General features: G+C 35.5%; 2 long non-coding RNA genes across 2 annotated transcripts in view; one reads left to right on the top strand and one right to left on the bottom strand.

Annotated features, from left to right (window-relative positions):
- Positions 1-1,187: 1,187 nt before the first annotated feature.
- LOC113218643 lies at positions 1,188-1,942 on the top strand. The gene is made up of 2 exons (XR_003304354.1): positions 1,188-1,430; positions 1,615-1,942. It is a non-coding gene; the product is annotated as an uncharacterized LOC113218643 (long non-coding RNA).
- Positions 1,943-3,457: 1,515 nt separating this feature from the next.
- The window catches only part of LOC113218641, a 95,778-nt gene continuing 76,140 nt past the window's right edge, over positions 3,458-23,095 (bottom strand). The window contains exon 3 of the long non-coding RNA XR_003304353.1: positions 3,458-3,810. This is a non-coding gene — a long non-coding RNA (uncharacterized LOC113218641). The remainder of the gene's footprint in view (positions 3,811-23,095) is intronic.

Consider the following 23,095-nt stretch of genomic DNA (forward strand, 5'->3'; position numbering starts at 1 on the left):
TTCATATTAATGAAACGTTAATATTGTATTCTTTTTTAAATTTGCATAATGCGTTACATAAAAGAAAAAAAGAAAGAAAAATCTGACATACTTGAAAGTCTCATCCAATTATCCAGTTAAAAATTTTTCCCCCTCAATAATTCTCTTTTCCAGTATTGAACGGGTCAAATGCTAAACTACCCCATCGAAACAAAACCACGACAACGTTTGAAAATGAATGGCGACCAACGTCGTAAATAAAACACGAATTATTATTGATCACAATCTGTAGGACAAAAATCGGCGGATCTTTGAAATGCCCCATAGAGAGCAATCGTGTATTTCAGAGGATGGGCACGATATCAAAGCAATCCGCGATTTTTGAGATGATGGAAATGGAGGAACGTTTGAAAACCAAGGATCGACTATATTCCCCATTCGATTGTTAATCATTTTTCTGCCCATTCAGAGAAGCTTCTCTTTTCTTCTTGATCCTTCTCATGGATTTCAAAAGTTGTACGAAATCGATGAGAGATCGAGATGAAGATACCGTTTGCTTCGTATTCCATATTTGCGGAGTTATTGGACAAGGGTAATCGTGGATTTATGCTCTACGTCTAATGAAATTCGTGCTTTTATCCGATTCGACTACAGGAATGATTTGTTTCGAATCGATCCTTGGCCGTGAAATTTTTGGATGAATTTCAATTTGTGATGGAGATTCGTCGAAGCTGGATTTGCTCGATGAAAATTGGAGAAATTGAGTTTGGAAAAATTGAATTAACGATGATTAAGTGGAAAATTATGCTCTCTTTGATTTCTGATTCTAATATTGACATTTTCCTTCCGTGTTATTTTCAGAAATATTACGAATATTTATATTATCTTTACAGAATATAGAATGGAGAAATTTAATATTTAAATTCTTCCATATTTTACACAAAGTGAAACCGAGTTACTGAATTAGATATAACCAAGTATCACAACACAACCGGCCAACCTCGTCTATTTTAATCCATCCGAAGATGTAAATCTAAATTTACAAATCCTTTGCACTCTAATCGTATAAATAGCAAATATCGATTTATCCCCAAGACCAACTATTTTCAACCCGATATCCCTCTATTATCGCAACGCACATCGCCAAGCTTTAATTAAAGAACGGAACACGAACGAACGAGGTAAAAACAGGCTATAGAATCTAATCTATTTATATTAACGAAGAAACAAATACGGATACTTTATATATATACGTACAATAATTCTCGAAATAACCGACGAGCGTATAAAAAGCGGCCACTTCTCGGGATCCACGTGATAAATCATTCTTTATAGCGAGCACTTTTGCAACGATATTTCTTATAGAAACATCCGCGCTTCTACGCCGTAAACTTTTAACACAGCTCGCAAGAAATGGAAATATTTGTTTCGAGAAGCGATATGTGAACGAGGTAAGAATTATAAACAATTTCTTATCGCAAATATTTCGACGTATCTCGAATAAGTTAACAATGTAAATATTATCCTATTAAATTTCCATACAATGATGAGATTAACTTTCTATTCCACGAAGACAAAACTTTGAAAGTTTGAAAGAGATTCGATTATATTATCCAATTTTAATCACATTTATAGAATACGAAATTATACAGAATAAATTTCTATATAATTCTCTATGGAAAAGTCTACGACAAGTTTGAAAAGTGGAGGAACGATTCTTTTATCCAATTTTAATCATGGGGAGGAAAATCAAATTTTCTCAAGGGTCACAGGTGTGATCGCAAAAAACGAGACTCACGGCAAACGGGTTAAACGATTCAAGGGAAGCTGGTTCAAGAATAGCTGAATAGAAATAGAGGATGCACGGTGAAATGCTGAAAGGCGAGGAATAACTTCGCCACGAAACACCAACAAAGGACAGCTGTATGCCGTAGCACCGCTATATTAATGTCACTGCGAAAAAGAATAAAAGGAAAAGAGTAGCTGTGGAATGAGATTCCGTAACAGTTCCAAAGGAAAGTTAATTGAAAAGTTCATAATTTTGATTTCTTTCAATTATTCTTCTCTCTATAAATATATTTTTATAATATTTTCGATCTAATTTTCTTGATACTTGATATCTTTCGTTTAATGACGATATCAAGTACGGAAAAAATCACAGAAATGTTTGCAGATATTATAAAGATTTAACTATTTTAAAATATCTTCTATCTTTAAACTTTGTGAATAATGGATACGCGGTAATTTTTGTTAATTTCGTTTAATTAAAAACATTTTAAATTATGAAATTGTTCTCAAAATTGAACGAAAAAATTATTCCATGTTCGATATTGTTACGCTACACGATAAAAATCAGAATTTTTTTAAATAACACGGATTATTTAATTTTGATTAATATTTCTATGATTATATTTTTATTTTTCCAGATCGACAAACACGAACCTGACGTTAAAAACTTCAATCACTTTCGAATATTGATTCCAAATTTTATTTCCAACCAATTTCCTCCACAAATCAGAACAATTCGCCCACCCTGGCCGTAAAAACCGTACACTAAAAACTGTGTATTGAAGAAATAAAAAAAAAAAAAGAAAAAATCTCTAAATCTGCACGAGGGGACAAAAACGCGAGAGAGATTCGCGATTAAAAATTGCGAATAAACTTCGAAAACGAATCGCAGGACAATAATCCTCGAACGAATACAGAAAGAGAAACATATCAGGTTGAATACACGCGATGCATAAATTGTCCATTGATATAATTGCGCCACGCTCCAATCAACGATTAACCAGACGTATTAGCGCGTCGATGAATCGCGACGAGAAACGAGATCCTCGCATTTAAATCGCAAATGCGTTCTTTGTTCCCTGTCTCGTTAGTTTTTTACCTTTTTTTATTTTATTTTTTATTTATTTTTTTTTTTTTTATTCGAACATCCGACGCACGTGACAAACACCATTCGGTTCGGTTCTTTCATTAATTTACTACTCGCGAGTGAAAATTCCCGAGCATTCGTTAATGAGGGGCCACGGGTGAGGGTGTGGAAAATAGAAGCATCATTCTCATGAAAAGTATGCTTCTTTTTTTTTTTTTTTTTTTTTCATTTCTCTGCCCGCGAGAACAGACGCACGTGATAAATCTAGCGGAATGCGGCGAAACGATAAATCAGCAACGAAATTTACATTTGCCCGGTCATATGTAACGTATGTTAAAAGAAAGGTTGAGTAGAATCCATAAATCAGTATCGAGAGTTTGCAACAGATGAAATATACGATCCGTGATTTGAAGAAAAATTAATAAAGAAAAGAACGTGATTTTCGCGATAAATAACATTTTCTGACGAAGAAGTCTTCGAAAGACTTCTAATATAAATTATTTCTACGAACAATTAACGAATAAATCATCGGAAACGAAGAGAAAATCAAGTCGTATGACGCGTGAAAACGAAGGGCAAGGATACAATAAAGAGATGACTTACCCAGATGATCCTGTTCCCTCTGAACCTTGCCGGGCTCGACGATCAGCAGACACCAGATGGACACCAGGGACACCGACGAAAGCAATTTTCCCAATATTCCCATTTCTCTTCTTCCCGAAGCTTCCGTTTCGAAGCGATGAAAACACGGACCTCGGCGAGCACACACGCACACGGAAATGTCAAATCAGCCAAGGAGACTTTCGTCTTTGCCGGCTTAATATTTCCCCCATTCGTTTTCCTTTCTATCCCTTTGCCTCTGAAAACGCCCGTCAAACACCCCTCCCTCTTCACCACCCTCCTCCTCGTCGATTCGTCGGCTGTGCAAGTGAGAACGATTCACTGAACGATGTGCACTGAAAGAAGAAAAGGAAAAGAAAAGAGGTTAATACATATTTTATTTTTTTCGCAGTTGAACGTACTCCACTTTTAATTTTATTTCATTAATTCCGCGTCATTCGAATTAACCGGGGAGCAGAAAATTAATAAAATATAATATATGAATGATGCATAATTTAAATACATCTAGCATACGCACATCATCGGATTTTATTATACACTTTTGCTTAAATTTTCCAGGATAATACATATTTCCAATTTATCACGATTAATTGAGAAAAAAACGAATGGAATATGGATACAATAACTCTGTTTAAGCAAATTCTGTGAATGGACATTTCTAATGATAGTTGTCAGTCCATTGGCACGAGAGAAAAAGAAAATCGTATCCGAGAGTAACGCTCTTAAAAATCTTTTAGCTTGGTTACGCAGTAGCTAACGCTTAATGCGCTCTTGTTTTTCGCCTCTTTCGAATATTTCAGATGACAAAGGATTTAATGGGTGAACTTGGATAATAGGATTACGACACGGTATGACTACGCGTTGCTCGAATACCGTAATTTGATTCTACGTAAATTTCAGCCGTGTGTTTCATTATGCTCGGCGAAAGCATTTCATTTCCGCGTTATTGATTTTTCGGTAAGCGTATTTAACCAAATTTGAACAAGCGTAAGTATGTCTGATTGTAGAGCGGAATTAAGTTTCGTTAATCCTTGGAAAATGAAAAATTTTATGGGACGGGATGGATGGGTTGAATTTTGAACAAGTGGAAGATGATTATGAAAAACGTTTGTAACAAGAAATCAAAGATTTTTTACACGTTGCAATAGATAGTTTAAAAAAGATTCAATACTTATTATATTGTTACTACTCTCTAAAACCAATTCTTTACTTTTAATGGAATAATAAAAATTCTCAAAATTTTGAAGAAACTTTCAGATTATGCATCCTCACGAAAGTTTGAAAACGCATCAGGAATGATATCCGAAAATGACGTAGAACAGACGTTGATTTCTGGTCGAAGGACGTGGTTTGTCGTCGATTACGTTCTACGAAAATTCCGCACGTCCATTTTCATTGCTGGAACGCCACGAATATCCGGGATTTCGAGCGAAATAATAGAAATGTCGATACAAGAAATCCGCTTCAGTGGCTTCCACTAAATTTTTCTGCTCAAACTTCTGTTTCTCCATTGAATTTTCGTGGATAATTTGAACTGATCGCAAGTAAATTAGTGCACTATATTTATCACACTCTTTTCTTCACTTTGCAAAAGAGAAACTTGAGATTCACAATCAAGATACAAAATGTGGGAACAATTCTAAATAGGAAAAGGAAATGACTTCGTTACTATTACAAATTTAAATATCCTCCAAATGAAGAGATACGATAATTGGAAATGGGAAATCTTACAAAAAAATTAATAACAATGTATCGTAAAAATAAATAACAAACTTTCTGGCGAAAAAGAGAGAGAGAGAGAGAGAGAAAAAAAAGCATACAATAACATTTCAATACTAATAAATTTGAGCAAACATTTCGCCAACCAATTCCATAAAATAAACTACAATAAGTCACAATTAATCCTTTTCCTTCGTTACTACTTCGTTCTCCTCCGTAATAAAGTATAACTCCTCGTAGAGGAAAAGAACGATAAAAGAAAGTGGAGGAAAAAAGAGGAGTGGAGGAAAAAAAAAAAAGAAAAAATAAAAGCGACGAACGACAAAGCGTTTAAAAAAGAAGAAAAAGCGCGTGAGAGAAGGGAGAAATCGTGGTCGCAATGCGACACGACATTAATTTCTGCCTCGACTCTTCAGATTCACGCGATTCAACGTCATAAAATCGCGGCGGTGGTGGACCACGAAAGAAAAGGGCGGAACAAAGAACCGAGATTTTCTCCACGGCGCGAGAAAGTGAGGCCAACCCTCACTTTGCTTTTAGAACACGAGTAATTCGACGCGGGGAGAACCACTCGTCCCGAAACATTAATACGACGGAGACGTTCTCGCTCTCTAATGAGATTAAAAGTTATCGAGGACCACAGTGGGGTGCATTAGACATACTAAAAATGGCAAGCATTATCCTCTATCGAACGTAACATTGATACAATGCGCACTGGAATCTGGAAATCTGGAATTGTTATTAATTTAAATTGCGAATGATGATGTTGCTCGTCGAAAGATCAAGATGGTTGTTCGACGAATTTTGCAACGTGATGCATCACATTCTGATTGGTTCTGGTTTTATTTTTACGTTTCTTCGAGCAATTTGCTGTGAGCAAATACGCGTATATCAAATTTTCCATGAAAGTAGATAAAATATTACTCCAAGATTTTCAATACTGAAATCTCCGCCATTTTTTACCTCGATGTTTCAATTTTTAGGATGGATAAAAAAATATTATTATAATTTCATTCTTTTTAATCTCTGGATTTCTTAAGGAATATATAAACAATTCCTGGAATGTCAAAGAAAGGGAAGAAGAAAAGAAGAAGGGAAGAAAAAAAAGACTATAAATGGTCCATCATTTTTTCATTTCTTTGAAATAATAAAGATTTCCCGCATCTTATCCTCGATATAAATTATACAAATATTTACACTAGAATGCTAAGTCAATCTTCGACGAGAGAAACAATCCTCCTGTCTTTTATTCTCAACTTTGCTGACTCTATGAGTATTTTCTTCCTGAATATTTGACGAATAATGACGTGACAGGATGAAACTTGAAGGAAACAAGTGGCAAGTTGGATCGTATTATAAAATGTTTGTTTGTCTAACAATATAATGACAATTTTCATGCAAACGTCTTCTCTTATTTATTATATTTGAACGAAATTAAAAAGTATTCTAATATTTGTAAGTATAATATTTATCAATTTTTAACATTATAATATAATGTAACTGGCATAAAAAAATATACAAATTCTGTCAGAAGATGTAATAATTTTCTTTGGTATTATTTTTCATTTCAACCATGTGAAAAACAAACTTTCATCATGCGAAAACAGACCGACACGTTTTATTTTTATTATTATTCATGACAAGGCTGCAAATTCGTGCGCGAAACCAGTATAAATAATGCTAAAAAAATATGTCTTTTTTTTTTTTTATAGAGGATGTTAATATACATTTCATAAGACACGTTTCGATTCGGAAATGTCATGATAAATATAAAAATTTATATACGAAAATGTTGATTAAGGGTTTATTTATCGAATTATAAAACGAATATTAATAGTCTTGTATACGAATACTAATTTAATTAAATTCGTTTAATATAATAAGTTACATCAACCGTATATTTTGAGAGAGATAAATATCTCGTGTTTTAAATTCCAGGCATGTATGAGCTATTTCCAATACTTTAACAAATATTATTCCATAAAATTAAATTTTATTTTGAATGAAAAATATATATCTTCATAATAGAAACGAGCGGTTCCGATTGAAAAATGAAAATAACATCACTCTTCTCTCTATCATATTAAGCAAAATTCTCGTTAAAAAAAAAAAAGAAAGAAAAAAAGACATGTAAAAATTCTTATAAAAGTCGTTTTTCAACCGAAAGAAAAACATGATACTTATCAAAGAGAAAAGGAGATTGAAATATTAAATCATTATTTCAACCATTATAAAAATCAATATGAAATCTATCTATCGTGTGATTTATGAATATAAAATTAAAATTAAATTTATGAATATAAAATTAAAAATATTTATATATTAATATTATTTATTTAGAATTTAAATTATTTTCTTTCTAATAAAAATAATATTTATAATTATTTCATTTATCTTTTCCAGGGAAGGAAAATTATTAATTCAAGTAAAAGATTCAAATGAAAGTGGAGAAACGATAAAATGTATCTTTTCAAGGAAAAAGAAACTAGTCTTTTGAAGAGGCGAAGATTTCGAGTCCTCATCAGATCGCAGATTAATCGAACGGAATAAATTCCGGGCAAGGGGTGAATTTACAGGGGTGAATTTCGATCTTATAAGCATCAACGATAGAAAAGCTGTCAACGACAGGTCACTCGGCCACCTGGAAGGCGTGACGTGACGTGACGTGACAGCATTAATGGAGAGCCCATTCGCATTAACTTGTCATATCAAAATCTTTGAGTTTTAACGCACAAAGTTGCGAAATTCTTAAATATATAATATAATAAATTTATATAATAAATATGTAAACCTTTAATCTGATAATTTTTAATATTTTTTGATTTAGGAATGAAATTTATTTAACTATTGAATATTTGAAATATTCGACTATTACTCAAGAAAAAGTATGAAGTGATGAAGTAGAGTAATTCAAATTAATTAATATTTAAAGTAATTCCTGACTTTTTGAAAGATTAGAATATTTAAAATTTGCATAACAATAATAAACGGATATAATTATTCGAAAAATTAGCATAGCGTTTAAGATTTGTTTAATCCTCTCATAAATTTTAGATAATTTACTATTTTTCTAGGAGAGGAAATCACATCAAACGCATTGGCTCGTGTGATTTAAAATGGCGTGTCCGCACGGGAATGAAATTAATCGCTTTCACGTGGAAGAATTCCTTTAATCGCGGATTGGAAAAGTTCAATTTCAACTTTTGGTTTCCTACAGTAAACTTTTTCCGGAAAAACAATTTAAATAAATCAGTTCATAATAAAGTATGAAATTACAGTGAACATTCTGCGACAGTTGATGCTTAACTTATTTTCTTCAAAATAAAAACTATATCTTTGTACGATATCAAAGAAATTTAATAAAAAAAAAGTAACTATTTATTTATATATATAAGAATTAAAAAAAAAAAAAGAAACCAAAAAAGAAAAAAAATTAAAAAATATTTATAGTAATTTTTACTTATATGTTTCACTAATTCCAAAACAAAGTAGATATCTCTTTGACAATTTCAACTTAATTTGATAAAAAATTCTATACTCTGAAGTTTATCGAAAAGAATTCTTAAAAATAAAATAAAATCCAACTTACTACCACGCACCTATTTTATTTAATAACGCTCCCCGCAACAAATTCCCAGATAAAAATCTCCAATAGTTAGGAACAATAATCGATATAGCTTAACCACATTCTGTTAACAAAACTCGTTAATTAATTTAGAGGAATTTCAGTTTATCAAACACGATCTTTATCAACATCCACCACCACTGCGCAAATCCACTGTCTACGTTATAATCAACCCAACAAAAATACCGTTCCACGCTTAAATCTTTCCCCTTCAACATCCATTCCAATCCCTCGACGTAGCTCTCCGCATAATCTCGACTAATTTTCTCATTAAACGTAAAATAATCATCAAGCATCCCCTCCCTCCTACCCTCCACCGATTCAATTATCCCGGGATGATCCAGGCCATGATCATCAGACGATGTTCGAGGGTCAAGGATCTCTTGAAAGGAAGGGAGCCCTCCCTCGAACCTCTTCATCCTTCGTTCGCGAAAAATACCAGATCCTCTCCTCCATCCATGGTGCGAATAAATACGATCTTCCGCGGATGAAACTTCGACGAACTGTAACAGATGGCTTCGTGACTCGGGCGTCAAGTTCCTAGGAGGGTGGAAAGGCATGATATCCATCCCTCCGGCCACCGGGGGGGGAAGAAGAATTGAACAGCACTCCTGGGACATCCGTTGAGGATGCCTCGCTTTCGACGCGTCGACCGCGATTATTTTAAAAGCGCCTTTTCAACAACTGGTTGCAACTTAATCCCACTTTCTTCGCTCACAAGGAAGTGAGTTCCAATTCGAGCGACGATTTTTACGGTTATTTTCGGACAAACGATGATTAAATCCCTCTTTTTTTCTGTTTTCTGGTGTTTTTTAGGTAAATCGATGAATTGAGAATTCCATCATTTCATATTTTCGTATGTTACGCAATAGAAATATTAATCCATGCATTATTTTATGCATTATTATTTTTTATATTGGTTTGAGTCGTTTGCTGGGTTAATTAGCTAACAATGTAATTCTCTTTTCCTTTTTTTTTTGTTCAGAGGAAAATGGATTTGAATAATGACTATATTATTTAATATTTTTGAGTAAGTTGGTAAATTTCGGAATTTTGAATTTAAATCGTGGAAAAGTATGTTTGCCAAATGAAAGGATAAAGTAGAATTAAATGTAGATTTATATTACTCATTTTTAAACCGATTTATAATGTACTCTTGAATTATTATCTTCTAAAAATACTCATTTTAAAATGAATTCGTGACAAAAAAAATAGGTTAAAAGAGAATAACTGCCGTTTCACGTGATGTTTAGTAGGTTAAACGCGACGAAGATTGAGAGATGCATGTAAATGTCTTATTGATCCACGAGATTGGAAATGATCTTTAAACCTCTTATTTTAGTTTCCCGGTAAATAATATAACACGATTTATAAACTTAGTGTTCAACGTAATGCTACGTCTTAAAATTTAGCCTTCGCTCAAGTTGATGCAAAGTAAACACCGACTCGAGCTCGAAAATTCCCTTTGAGGCATATTAGAAGCAGCAGATGAACTTTCGATTTTAATGAACAAAAACTTGCAAAAAAGGAATCGATAAATCATTTCACTCTTCTTTTAAATAAACTATTAAACAAAAATATAACAACACTGTATAATTGTGTATCCACAGTTTTCAAAATAACAGTTTATGCAAAATAAAATTTTTATGAAACACAAATAAACAAAATCTTCTTCAAATATCGCGTTATACTTCGAATATTTTGTACATCTTTTTTCTTTTCTTTTTCTTTTAAATATCATACGCATTCACAGCCACGAAGAAGTAGAATCAAAGACGTACCACGAATCTATTATCGCGAAGGTACCCTCCTCCTGAAACTTGTGAAACAATCGGAGATGTTTTTTAGCGACAGATGTGCCGAAAATGGCGGTAATCCCGGCAAAAAGCTTGGAGAGTGGATTAAATTTCAGAGAAGCTGATCCTCGCTCTGCTCGTCAAACGTCAAGGGAGAATCAATGCAGTAGACGTGTCGCGTGGCAATCCAAGGAATTAAAAAATCTCGAGTGGGCGAGGGTTGGCTTTGGAGGGACAAAAAAGAAGGAGAAGAAAAAAGAAAGGCTGGAAGGATCCTCTTCTCTCGGCGCCAGGAGAGCTAGGATTATGTCAATTTGAACGTCAGACGCCGTCATCAAAGTCCTTTTTTCTCTATCTCTATCTCCCTTTCTCTCCTTTCAGGTAAAGATCCCTTCAACGCTTTTCAAACACGAGTGCAAATCAGTCGAAGTGTGTGGGGTGGCGGTTTGCCACCGCCTTGTTTTGCAAGCAACCCTTGCTTCCTGCTCCGACATAATCCTCTTTGGGAAGAAACGTTTCCTTGTTTCGCGACTAAGATCCGAACTATGAACAGATTTGACGGATCGTTGCATCATTGCATCAGCCGGATTCATTATCATGTGAAAATTATGGTATATTTTGATTGGAAATACGATAGAACGAATATCTCGATTTTCTTTTGCTTCTTGTTTTAATTTATTGGATGTTGATAATACTTTAATAATAATTAATAATTGATAAATGGTGAACACGTTACGTCAGAAGTGTCCATTAAGGGATAATTTAGTTTTTTAATCGTGAAAGAAAGAATATCTCACTTGATTTTGATTTTCTCAATAAAATGTTAACGAAAAATGTTTTAGATAAAAGTTAAATAGTATTGACAAGGCATATATTCTATTTTCTACAAAAGGAAAGTAAAAGATAGTTCAACTTGAATTTTATAAATTACTTATTGCACATAAACACAGAAAAAAAGGATACTCTCCTTGATATAATTTTAATATGAAATATTTTTTACTGCAAATAATAATATTGAGAAAATCAAAATCAGAATAACTATAACTATAATCAATCAAAAAGTTACTATTCCAAATAATAATCTTTCCGAGGAACATTCTCTTCATCTTAGATATCTTTTGTTTACAGAATCATCTTCGTCCCTGAAAAACGATTAAATCTTATCTATTTTCCCGCGCACCAAGACCTAGAGAAATAACGTGGAAGGAGAAATAAGACGTCTCATCGCGTAATAAAATATTCAAATTGGCGAGCTTTCAAATTGTGTTCCCTTTACCGATCCTTTTCGATGGAAATAACGAAAATAAATGGCGGAAATGGGAATGGTGGAGGGTCGAAATACCAAGGGAGGTGGATCGTGGAACAGGCATGGCGGAGGAAAGGAGGGAAAAATACACACAGGGTGGAAAAAGGCGGTGATCCGTAATCAATCACGATAACCTGGATATTCGATTTCCACGCCAATTCGAATCGCCCGCCAATTGACTCTTTCGCAATCGAGATTTAGGTGTTAAGGAACTTACCGCGGTTGTTTCAATTTCTTTCCCCACTTTGTATCAATGGAGTTAGACGATTTAAAAAAAAGAATAATCGTGGTGGGACGAAGATTGAACGAATTGGACACGCCTATCTTGTTATCCCGTCAAGAGACACCGATAAATTTCGCTTTTAAAAAAAGATTCAGGAAAGAAGAGATCTCTTCCTCTTCTTGACTTTAAAATATTGCGCGATCCAACTTCGAATAAGATCGTTCCTGATAAATCATTTCATTCGAGAGAAGAGAGAGATTTCTTCACTTATTTTTCAAAAAAAAAAGAAAAAAATAAGAGGGGTAATTTCGATATAAATCGAATCAAGGATTAAAGTTTAAATTGGACACGAATCCAATTTTTTAAATGGAACGAAACAATCCGCGTAAGTTTGAATCTTAGAAGAGTTTAAATAGAGCGCGATCTTGAGAATTTTACGTCTCTGGCCTTTTTATCGCAACGATAATGGACGTTAAAAATAGACATCAACCGATGTTCCCAGAGGGGGAATCTTAAAGTTTGAATTTATGATCTCGAATCGTTGCAGGGACGATAATGACACGTTCAGGCAAACAACACGAATCGCTACCCGATCGAATTTAACTTTAATCTTTATCGCGCATCAATTCGTTTTCCAAAGAGAATTGCAAGCGTGGACAAGCAAAGAAATAACATTGAAACTTGGTCCCATTACTTGGTCTAATCTCTGCACGAACATTTACGACAAAAAGTTAAAGCGAAATAGACAATCTCGAATGATTGTCCCTTCCTCGCAGAAACGTAACATGAAAAGTTTAACAAGATATCCAACTTTCAATTCACTGGTACCGTGCCTCTAAAAAAATTGTTTCTCTTCCACGCTACTTTCATCAATCTTTCAAGAGTCTGTTTGCGAAACTGTTTCCACCGACAATTTCGTTGCAACGAAAAAAAGAGAAAGAAAATTAGCAAAGAAACAAGTTCGACACTTCGCGCACGCTAATAAATCATTCTTCTCGAAACGAATCAAGTCGCGCAGCGATCCAAGTCAAGTGGATTCTTTCATCGAAAAATTTTCCCTCGAATCGATTTTCCCTCGTCTCGAGCAACGTTTCAAGAATTCTCGATTCGCCGACAAAGAGACCGGATCCACAATAAGAAACCTTGCCGGAAACTTGCCGCTTTCCGCCAGTTCCGTTTCCTCTCCTCTCCGTATAGGCACGCGCCCTATAAAATCTAACCGGGGTATCCAATTGAAATTGGATCCTGTTTTTACGGAAGTACAACAGGATGTCTGTTCCATGAGAACTAATATCGAGACCTCAAAGGCGGATATTGGCTCGAGACGCCTAAATTCCCGTGCCAAGACGGCACTTGAGAACGCAACTTGGATCAAGGCCCCTCTCTTTCCGTCACTCGTTACTCGTTTGAAAATCTCTCCTTTTATCGATGGACATTCTGGATTTAATCTCGCGCCATTTAAACTTGTTTTTTTCGAACAGAGATGATCGAAGAAGCCTTCCAAATTTCGAAAAGAATCATCGATACCTCAATTTCATTTCCTTTCTTCAGGCAAGATCAAGTCATCCCTGATCCCGAAAAATTTCATCCCCCAAACTCTTCTTCTCCCGTTCGTTGCGAGTTCGTTAAGAAACAGGTCACGATCACAGATCTGCGAAATCGGAATCCATCCCGAGCCAATTATCGGTCTTATCCTTGGCCGGTTTCAAAGTTCCTAGCCGGGCAACTCGGCCAATAGAGGACGGATGCAAGCACACTTGGCCAAACGGGTTCGGCCCGTTTCGAGTATAATAGGGAGAGGAGGAGCCAAGATACGACAAGTTACTCGCCAGAATCCATGTTCTCAACACGACGGTCATCTTTCCACGACTATCGGCCTCCCTCCCAGTCAATGCGCCCAAGTATGCGCGCCTCACGAATATCGAGAACCGCCTGAGAATTGCATTGAACTTCTCCCCGTTCCTCTCTCTCTCTCTCTTATTCGTATATTCCTTTGTGTGCGCACGTAACGTACACAGACCGAGATACGTGTATTCGCATACAAACAAAAGCGTGTCCCGTGATAATTGCACTTCTGGGTTATTGAACTCCTAATCACGAAGTGACAACTGTTTCTAACCTGCGCTCTCCTCGCTCCAGAGGCATTTACCCTTGTCTACGTCTCCATCAATGCAAACTATTTCGCTTCCCTACTTCCGAATTCCAACCTCTCCTCGCTGTCAACACTCCTTCCTTTCCTTACCCTTCTCTTTGGTTCTCCACAACCATCTTCTTTTTCTTCTTCTTCTTCTTTGGGACGAAGAATTTTGAAAGTCTTCTGACCCGTTTCATTCGGAGGAAAAAAATGAAACGAGACATTTTCCCTTATTCTTTCCTTTCTTAATTATCATCACTCTTTTCCATCGATCTCCTCGCAAGCCAGACTCCAATACTTCTCGACAACTTCACTGTTCCAATCGAGTAGATATCTCGAAGCTATTCTCCGTAGCATTGGGATATATATATGCATCTTCGTTAAGGCGAAACACGAAACGTTTCTATATACACGTTCGGATATCTCGTCACTCTTGGGGATGCATCTTGGACATCGGCCTTTATTAAACGATACAAACGGTTGTTAAGAGACTGGTCGAAAGTCGTTCTATCCCGCCTCTTGTCGGGCTGTTGTTCAATCAACGCGAAGGAGTCGATTAAGGAGTCGCACACCCCTATACTTGTGGTAGAATCGTGACCGATCGGCGGAATAGGGGAGGAGGGGCAAATTGGCGATCGATGGAAACGAGCCGATGAAACGGAGAATTCGAGAAATTTTCGTCGGGACGGACGGATGAAAAAATGAAAGAAGAAGAGAATGGAAGTCGTTTCAAAGAGGAGGAGAGGAAGGGGAGGATTGAGGAGGGACTGGAATTGATTGGAGAGATATTCTTGGTAGTGGATTAAATCGTCGAGCGTGTATCGATATTTCGCGTGCCACGAATATATAAATATTTATCGATCCCGCATCGATATGCATGGATCGGTGGCGACGGTGTCTCGCGTTATTAACACTTTGGAAGGCGAAGTTGAAGGTATCTGATCGGAAGGGAGGTGAATTTCGGATATTTGGGGAAAAAAATGAGGAATGGACAACAGGTTTTTCTTTTTTTCATTTTTATATTCGTGGTGTATTTGTTGTTGATCGTTTAATCATCGATAAACGTTGATCATTGATGAAGAATTTTCACAGGGAATATTCAGAAAATTGTGTACAACGTTGGAAAGTATTGCGTTCATTCATCGATCGCATTGGTTTAATACAAGTACATCGAAGCGGAGGATAAAGAAAGCACGAGAAGAATTTGTCGGGCAATACATGTGAATCGAAGACGTAAAGTGCATTCCCCGATTCTTGAAATAGACGATTTTACGTGAATCGCTCACATTTCCCGAATACATCGTCTTTCTTCAAGGGTATCCTCAATTCTCATTAAAATGTAAAGAGTCTTTGAAATTCTAGAACGAGATTACATCCGTGCTTCCATCTAATAATACCTCGATGCAGATTCCTCGCGATATAAATAATTTCCTTGCAAACAATCCGCGAATATTGTTAAATAATTTCTGTTCACCATTTCTATCTATCGTGAAAATTCGATCGAATAAAATTATTTAATTTACACGGAATCAAAGTATCGTTAAGTATTATCGAAAAAAAAGAATCGATCAAAATAATTAAATAACAATCAACTCACAATTTCAATTTCCAAATTTCTTCATTCTCGATTGATCACAATTGAAGAAACGCTTGAAAAATCCACAGTTTTAATTACACTTATTATCCACTCACCGATCATAAAACAACAACACTCAATTAATCCCACAATTTCTCACGAACACATTTCTCCGAGCATAAGAATCCGATTTTCACGAAATGGACCGAGTTTTCCCGCCATTTTCGCCACGAGAATCTCCCGCCATGCGACCAGGAAAAAGAGAGAGAGAGTGTGTATGCGCTCCTTGCGACCGAACGTGGCACGAGAAATGCCCAAGAGGCACTGGCCGCGTTTTCGCGAGTGGCTACGAAAGCCGGAATTCCGTTTCACCGCCATGTCTCCGATTTATATTTGGCGCGGCCAAGCCGCGCTAATAATATGTGTTCGCTATTGTCGATCCATGGATCATTCGCGGCCCCCGAAACCACCATGGAAACCTCTTAGCCTCGAAAATTTTTGGACGACGACGATAGGGACGTGATTGATGTTTTCCTGCCGGCATTTAACGATTCAGTTCGGGGAACACGGATGAATGAGAAAAGTTTTTAGGTAATTAGGATAGCGAAGTTAATTGGAACGTACGTTCATTGGCCGACAATTTGTGAATTTCGGGGCGAATAAATTTATGAATCGAGCGTGACGTTATTTTTGAGAAGGAATTAATTTCGAGAGCACAGGATTCAATGGATGATTAGCACGATTTTTTGAAGATTTTGAAGAAAGAGGAAATTGAAAAAAAGATATTGCATCCAGGAAGAATCATATAACTCGTGTATCTCTTATTTTTAAAACTGTGGATAATAATATATCTTCAAATTTGGGAATATTGTTTCTTAAAGCGACAGAAAAAAGAAAAATGTAAAAAATGTGTTCGAAGAACGAGCTACTTCGTCGCATTATTAGAATTGTCGATAAAAGTGGCTATAACGAGAATATATATTTATAGGTTGTGGAATCTCTGTGGTTCTCGTGGATCGCAAGTTTTTCAAGGAATGTTGGTAACGAATTCAAAAAAGAAAGATAGCTAGTAAAACTACGGAATTCGTTGCTTCGTCACTTTCAAGTTAAAAGCTAATAGTTCTAAATTTTCGTATGTGAAATTTCATAGATCAGTAAATTTTCATGCAAATACATACTTTCAATGATACATTTTAATAAATCATTTTTTAGAATAAAATCATCGTTTATTAAATCTCCGCGCTGACGTTACTTTGAGTCTTTATATCTCGACAATCGATTGGGATATCTAGATAAATGAAAAAGCGTACAGTTTACTCTATTTCCCAAGTATTTTCATCGTTTTTCTCTCTACTTTTTACACGAAAAATCGAAATTTTTCTGTAACTCGGCACGAATGCAATATTCTTTAATACAATTTGTATAATTGTGACATTCGAGGATTAAACAGATCCAAATCAATTTTGTACTTAAATTAATCTTAAAAAGTGTACAAACGATTTTTCTAGCCGAGTCAATAATTTATTTATAAAATGCGCGAACAGTTAACGAAAGTACAACTGTACAAATGAATCGAATATTCGTGTAGCGATGATTTACGTACGTCGAACGCATCCAATCCGCATCCCCTCATTTCCCGGCTATTGTTCGACCCCAAATTTTTTCCCAACGTTTTCGTTTATTAGCGTCGACGCGTATCGCGAAATGAATGGCTGCAATTTTCGAACGTGAAATCGAAAATTCTGGCGCGCCTGGAGATTGATCGCGGCGAATCCGAATAAAACGTTGGCAGGGAAAATTGTGGAAAATAAAAAAATTGCCAGATATCGAATTCCATGCTAAACGCAAGCCTTCCTTTTTTCAATAAATTTTATCATCAATTGTTCGCAGTTCTAAACAATTTCTCCTTGCCCTTCTCCTTCAAAGGCTTCCAATGAATTTTAATTCATTTTTTATTTACAGGAATATAAAAATATCGGACGTGCAAAAATTTATTCGAATGTTTCCACGATAATTAATCACGAGAGAATATTATCGAGCGATAAAATTAACTTCACCTATCAAGACTACGTGGAATCTTAACTTTTTAAGTCGTAAGTAAAACGATTAGTATTCCCACAACTGGTATTTATCAAAAGTATTTTCAAATATATGATTGAGATATTTAGAAATTTAATTATACGACACGAGCCACCAATCTTCTCGCAAAGTAACACGTTCTTGTACTCCTGTGAAAGTTCAACGTAACAAAAGCCCCGGTTCTAGTAACACCCAAGTAACGGGCACCGATTGACATCGGCTGCCGTTGACTTAATCCTTACAGGATCCCAAAGTCGAAGCTACTTCGATGTAGCCGCCCGAGTTTTGGTCAAGTTGCGGCCAGGTCGCTTCCAAGTTTCCGCTGCGGCAAGATGCAAATGTGTTAGTTGCATTCCAACCAGAGTTTTCCTTAGAAACTTGGAAGCGGTAAGCTCGCGTAGCCGAGCATCTTATCCCCCCCTCTCCTCTCTTCGGAAGTCATTGGAACCGTGGAGAATAAGTAAGTTTGGGTGGGATCGAACACAGATTAAAAATTTACCGCGCTTTACTGCGCTTTCTCACGATGTAAATGTAATATGTGAGAGCAGACCATTTTTCTGATAAAGAATTTTTAACTTTGCGTGTAGAATTTGTTGGGCAAAGGGAAGAATAAATTAATTATTGTTATATGGTTGAAAGAATTGTTATTTAGAATATCGAAGGAATATTGTTATTATTTTACTTTTCGTTTATTCGTAAATAAAATATTTTTATATAAAATATTTTCTTTAAAATATTTTCCGCGTTTAAATCGCGAGAATAAAAAGCGAAAACATTCATCGACAATTCTATGTATATGCATTGTTCACTTGAATTTATAAACTTCATAAAACCCCGTAACTGCGGGTGAAAAAACAAGGATTAATTGAAGCAAATCAAAAATTCATTTCGTTACACAGAATTTTCTACATCAATTTCACTGTATCAACTATTTATACAATTATTTACAAAACAGTTATCCGAATGTTTTCTGACACGAATGTTTTATAGACGGCGGTACATTTGTTAATAAAATGCCGATGACGTGTGAAAATACACGCGTTACTTCCCTTTGTATCACACAATCTACTTCTACTATAATTAACTTCAATTGATACAAGTATTCAGAATAAATAATTAATTCCAAGAATTAATTTAATTTAAATAACTGTAATTCTCCTTCCAGATTTCCTTCCTTGAAGGATGGAACGCGAGGGATGACAATGACCAAGATTGTTGGTCGAGAGTTTGATCTTGGTCGTTGGAAGTGTTCGGTTCTTCTTTCAATGTTAAGAAATATCCGGCCAACAATGGGAAACACAACTCAGGTGGAGACGATCGAACTCGTAATATAACCGATCTATTGTTGGAGGGAGTGACTTCCTCGTTTCGTATTCGTGAAATATTTATAAAAGCCAGGATCCATTGTACGTGGCTAATGAGAAAAACATTCGCGATACGGAATAAAACAAAACAGAAAAAGAGAAAACGAAATATGAAAACAAGAATGAATGAAATGTTGACGTGTTCGTTCATCGTCTAATTGCCCGTTCTGAATTTTATTCCCTTAAAATGGGAAATCATTGGCGAAATTTTTTAATATATTATTTTGCGTTGAAAAATTGTGCGTAGATGAAATATAGAAATGTTAAGATATATTAAGTGATAAGTAATATTACACAGAATATTAGAATAATTATTGTTTCATTAATATTGAAATTTTATTGAGATAAATGAATAATGTATAAATATGAATCGATGGATATGAACGAATAAAATAATAAATAATACATCTTTTTATAGAACGAGACATGTAGATATCGAAGTTTCAAAAGGAGACACTTTATATCCATAAATTTTAACAAATAACTCTCTGATGAATTCGAACCGTGAAAAGGTGGAATCTCTATAACGTTCTAAAATATTTGCAAAGAAGAATTTGAAAAGAGATGTATTGAAAATTTCTAAGGAAACGGACAGACTATAGCCTTTTCTCTGGATGATAAAAAATTCCGACTTAAAAGACCATTAAGAGCCATTGAAATTAAGAGATCCACGAATATAATTCACGTTCTTGATGTATTTTTTTTTTTTTTTTTTTTACAAAAGCAGAAAAATTCAAGCGAAAGAGTTAAACGACCAACTTGATTCTCTATCGCATAATAGATACGGACAATAGCCATTTTAATATTTGCTCAGCTTCCTTGCTGGAAAACTGTTTATCACTGTATCACCGTGTACATCTGGCTTTCGTTATCTTTTCCATAGAGAAATAAAAGAAATCTCGGGGAGGCCTTGAATAGGGTCTCGTCCAACGAAAAAACAAAGCCGTTCGAGAAGAGGGACAAGAGGGTTGTGCAGGAATAAGGGAGCGAAATAGATAAAAGACGAGGAGGAGAGAGAGATCTCCTGAAATAGAACGAATCAACCCAAGTGGAATGTCTAGCTTTCGAAATGGTGGGCGATTCGTGGAGAAAGGATCGTGAGCTGTCACTGGAAATCTCTTTAAAGTGTCTTTTTTCTTTTTTTTTTTTCTTTTTTTTTTTTCACGTTAACTGAACGATCGCTTCCTTTTCAACGGATTGATGAAATTACGATACGAATAAACGTTTCGAGCTTCTTTTTCGATTTTTAAAAAAAAGATTCATAGAATTGTGATTAAAGTGAAAAATATTCTATTTCGAAATCGTGTTTTCTTTTCTTTTATTTATTTATTTATTTATTTTTAGAAAAGATTGAAATTTCATTGTTTTATAAATCGCATTAAAATCGTTGTAATTTAATCATTGAGAGAACGATTCAATTGTCAATATTCATTGACAGGATATAAAGTATTTTCCGGATCATTCGTCTTCACCGTAATTATCACGATAATGAGCACAGATGTACGATCTTATCGTGATTTATCAATGCTCGAGAATAGCACAGCCGGGTATCGAACGATTTTCCATTGAACAGCATCTCTACCCCTTCAAATCGAACCCTTCACTTATTCGTATTATTCTCTCTCCTCTTTTTATTTTTCATATATTTCCTCTTATAATATACTTTACTATATAAATAATTCTTCAGATTTGTCAAAAATTTAATCATATTCTCTTCTCGAAATCAATTTCCCATCTCCATACCTATCATCATTAGCGTAATCGATTAGCATAATTAATTTCTAAAAATGAAAGCATAGAATACATATATAATAATTAAAATCGTTGGTGAATTGCAAAATTTTGAAAAGAAAACATTATTCTCGTTGTAAACAAATTAATACACGATATTTCGTATATACACGTTATTAAAAATCATTAAAATTTATTATCTATTAAGTAACATCGTTATCTCCGTTGCAATGATTATACAAACTCGCGTATAATGGTCCACGATAAATTGGAATTTCGGTATCCGTATCGAGAGAAAGGATATATTAATTAGAGAATCCAAAACAGAAGTCCGGTAAGGAAAGAGGATAGCGACCGATACAGAGTGGGATAGTGATAGTGCAATTATTTACGCGAAACTCGATGCTTTAGACCCGATGGTAATATACAACGTTCCGGGGAATATCTAATGCAAACGAGAAGAGGATTAATAAGCACCTTACTAACGAATTTCGCATAATAATATCTACTCAGAGCGAATCATTAAGGGTATATTCCATTTTCAATTCTTAAATAAACCCCTCCGTTGCTATTTGCGAAATCTCGTGAAATTATGGCAAAGATATAAAATATATATATCTCTTCGAAACGTTCGTATCTTCCTTATTTTTCCACTCGTCGAAACAATCTTTCTATTCAATCACAAACAAACTTGATAATTCTCCTCGTTAATAACTCGTTATCGAGCTTTCAGAAATTGTTCCATGTCGACGATGATGCTCCACGTATCCGAGAGATTGATAGGGGGGAACGATCGAGGGACTGTAATTAATGAATCTCTCGGCGATGGGGATGATGGGATTGTTGGCATAAAGCAAGGGTACGAATCAGAGCAAAAGAGTTAATTCTCCGGAAAAGTTTCTCAACGCGTGATCGAAATGGTTCGATGGCCTTTAGAACGGGGAGGGGAGAAAAGTGGTCATCCACAGGAACATAATAAAAAGTTGGATCGTTTCCGCGTAATGAGTTTCCAAACAATCACTTCCTACTCAACCGATGTTTAAAAATCGTTCCCATGTACGATGCACGAGAAGGAAATCGTTCTAATTTCCAATCGCGCGTGTAATAAGGGCGACTTAATTTGTTTGAAATTCAAATTATTATTGCAACAATTCACTTTTCCTTAAATACAAAAATTCGAAAAGTATTCTTGATATCTTTGAGTATAAAAGATTGTTACTTCCAATGTATAAAAATATTTTCCCTCATTTATGCGAACAATCAATTAATAATATTAATCATTCTCTCTTTTCCAGCATGTCCAACATTCGAAATCGATCACAAATTCACAAATTCTCCCCCTCAGTTGGAAGAATTCTTTGATTCTTGTCCCTCTTGATCATCAATCTGATCTATTATCCACTTAATCGGTCAAAACGGATCCCGATAGGAGAGAGAGAGAGATCGATACGCCGCAATCGTGGCGCCTTGGCGTTCGAAAACCACAATCCAATCTCTGCGAGGCAGCGAAGGAGGTCCGCAGGAGAGCGAGAAACCGGATAGAGGCGTCAGATTTCACGGAAGGGATGGGAAATTACCACGAGTTTCGAGTGCCACGGTTAAGCGTAAATCCGTTTGGCTGGCTGCTAGAATTAAAATCGCATTTTAATCGTCCCCGGGATAATCACAACCGGCGGAATTTCGCCCCACCACCCCCCTGGATTAAGGAACTGCTATTCGAGAGCAAACAAGCTTCCGCCGATTTCGTCTTGAATCCCGCCACGGTTTTCAATTAGCGGCCGCGAGACGTTCCATTTCGCGTTGATGGCTCCAACTTGAACTAACAAAAATGTGGCCTCGAGCGAGGGAAATTATTCCGTGAAATGAAACTGGGGAAGATTTGTTTAGAGCCGATTTCGATACGAGGGTAAAATAAATTGAACGAAAGGATTTCGATAGACGTGGGACGGGTAAAGAAGAATTCTTGAATCTTCGTTGAGGTCGTCGTGATTGATAAATTTTGAGAATGATTCGAAATAGTAAAATGCGAATGAAAATATAGTGGGACAAGTTATTTATAAGAAGATC

Source organism: Apis mellifera, linkage group LG1 (genome assembly GCF_003254395.2).
Source record: "Apis mellifera strain DH4 linkage group LG1, Amel_HAv3.1, whole genome shotgun sequence".
NCBI lineage: Eukaryota > Metazoa > Arthropoda > Insecta > Hymenoptera > Apidae > Apis > Apis mellifera.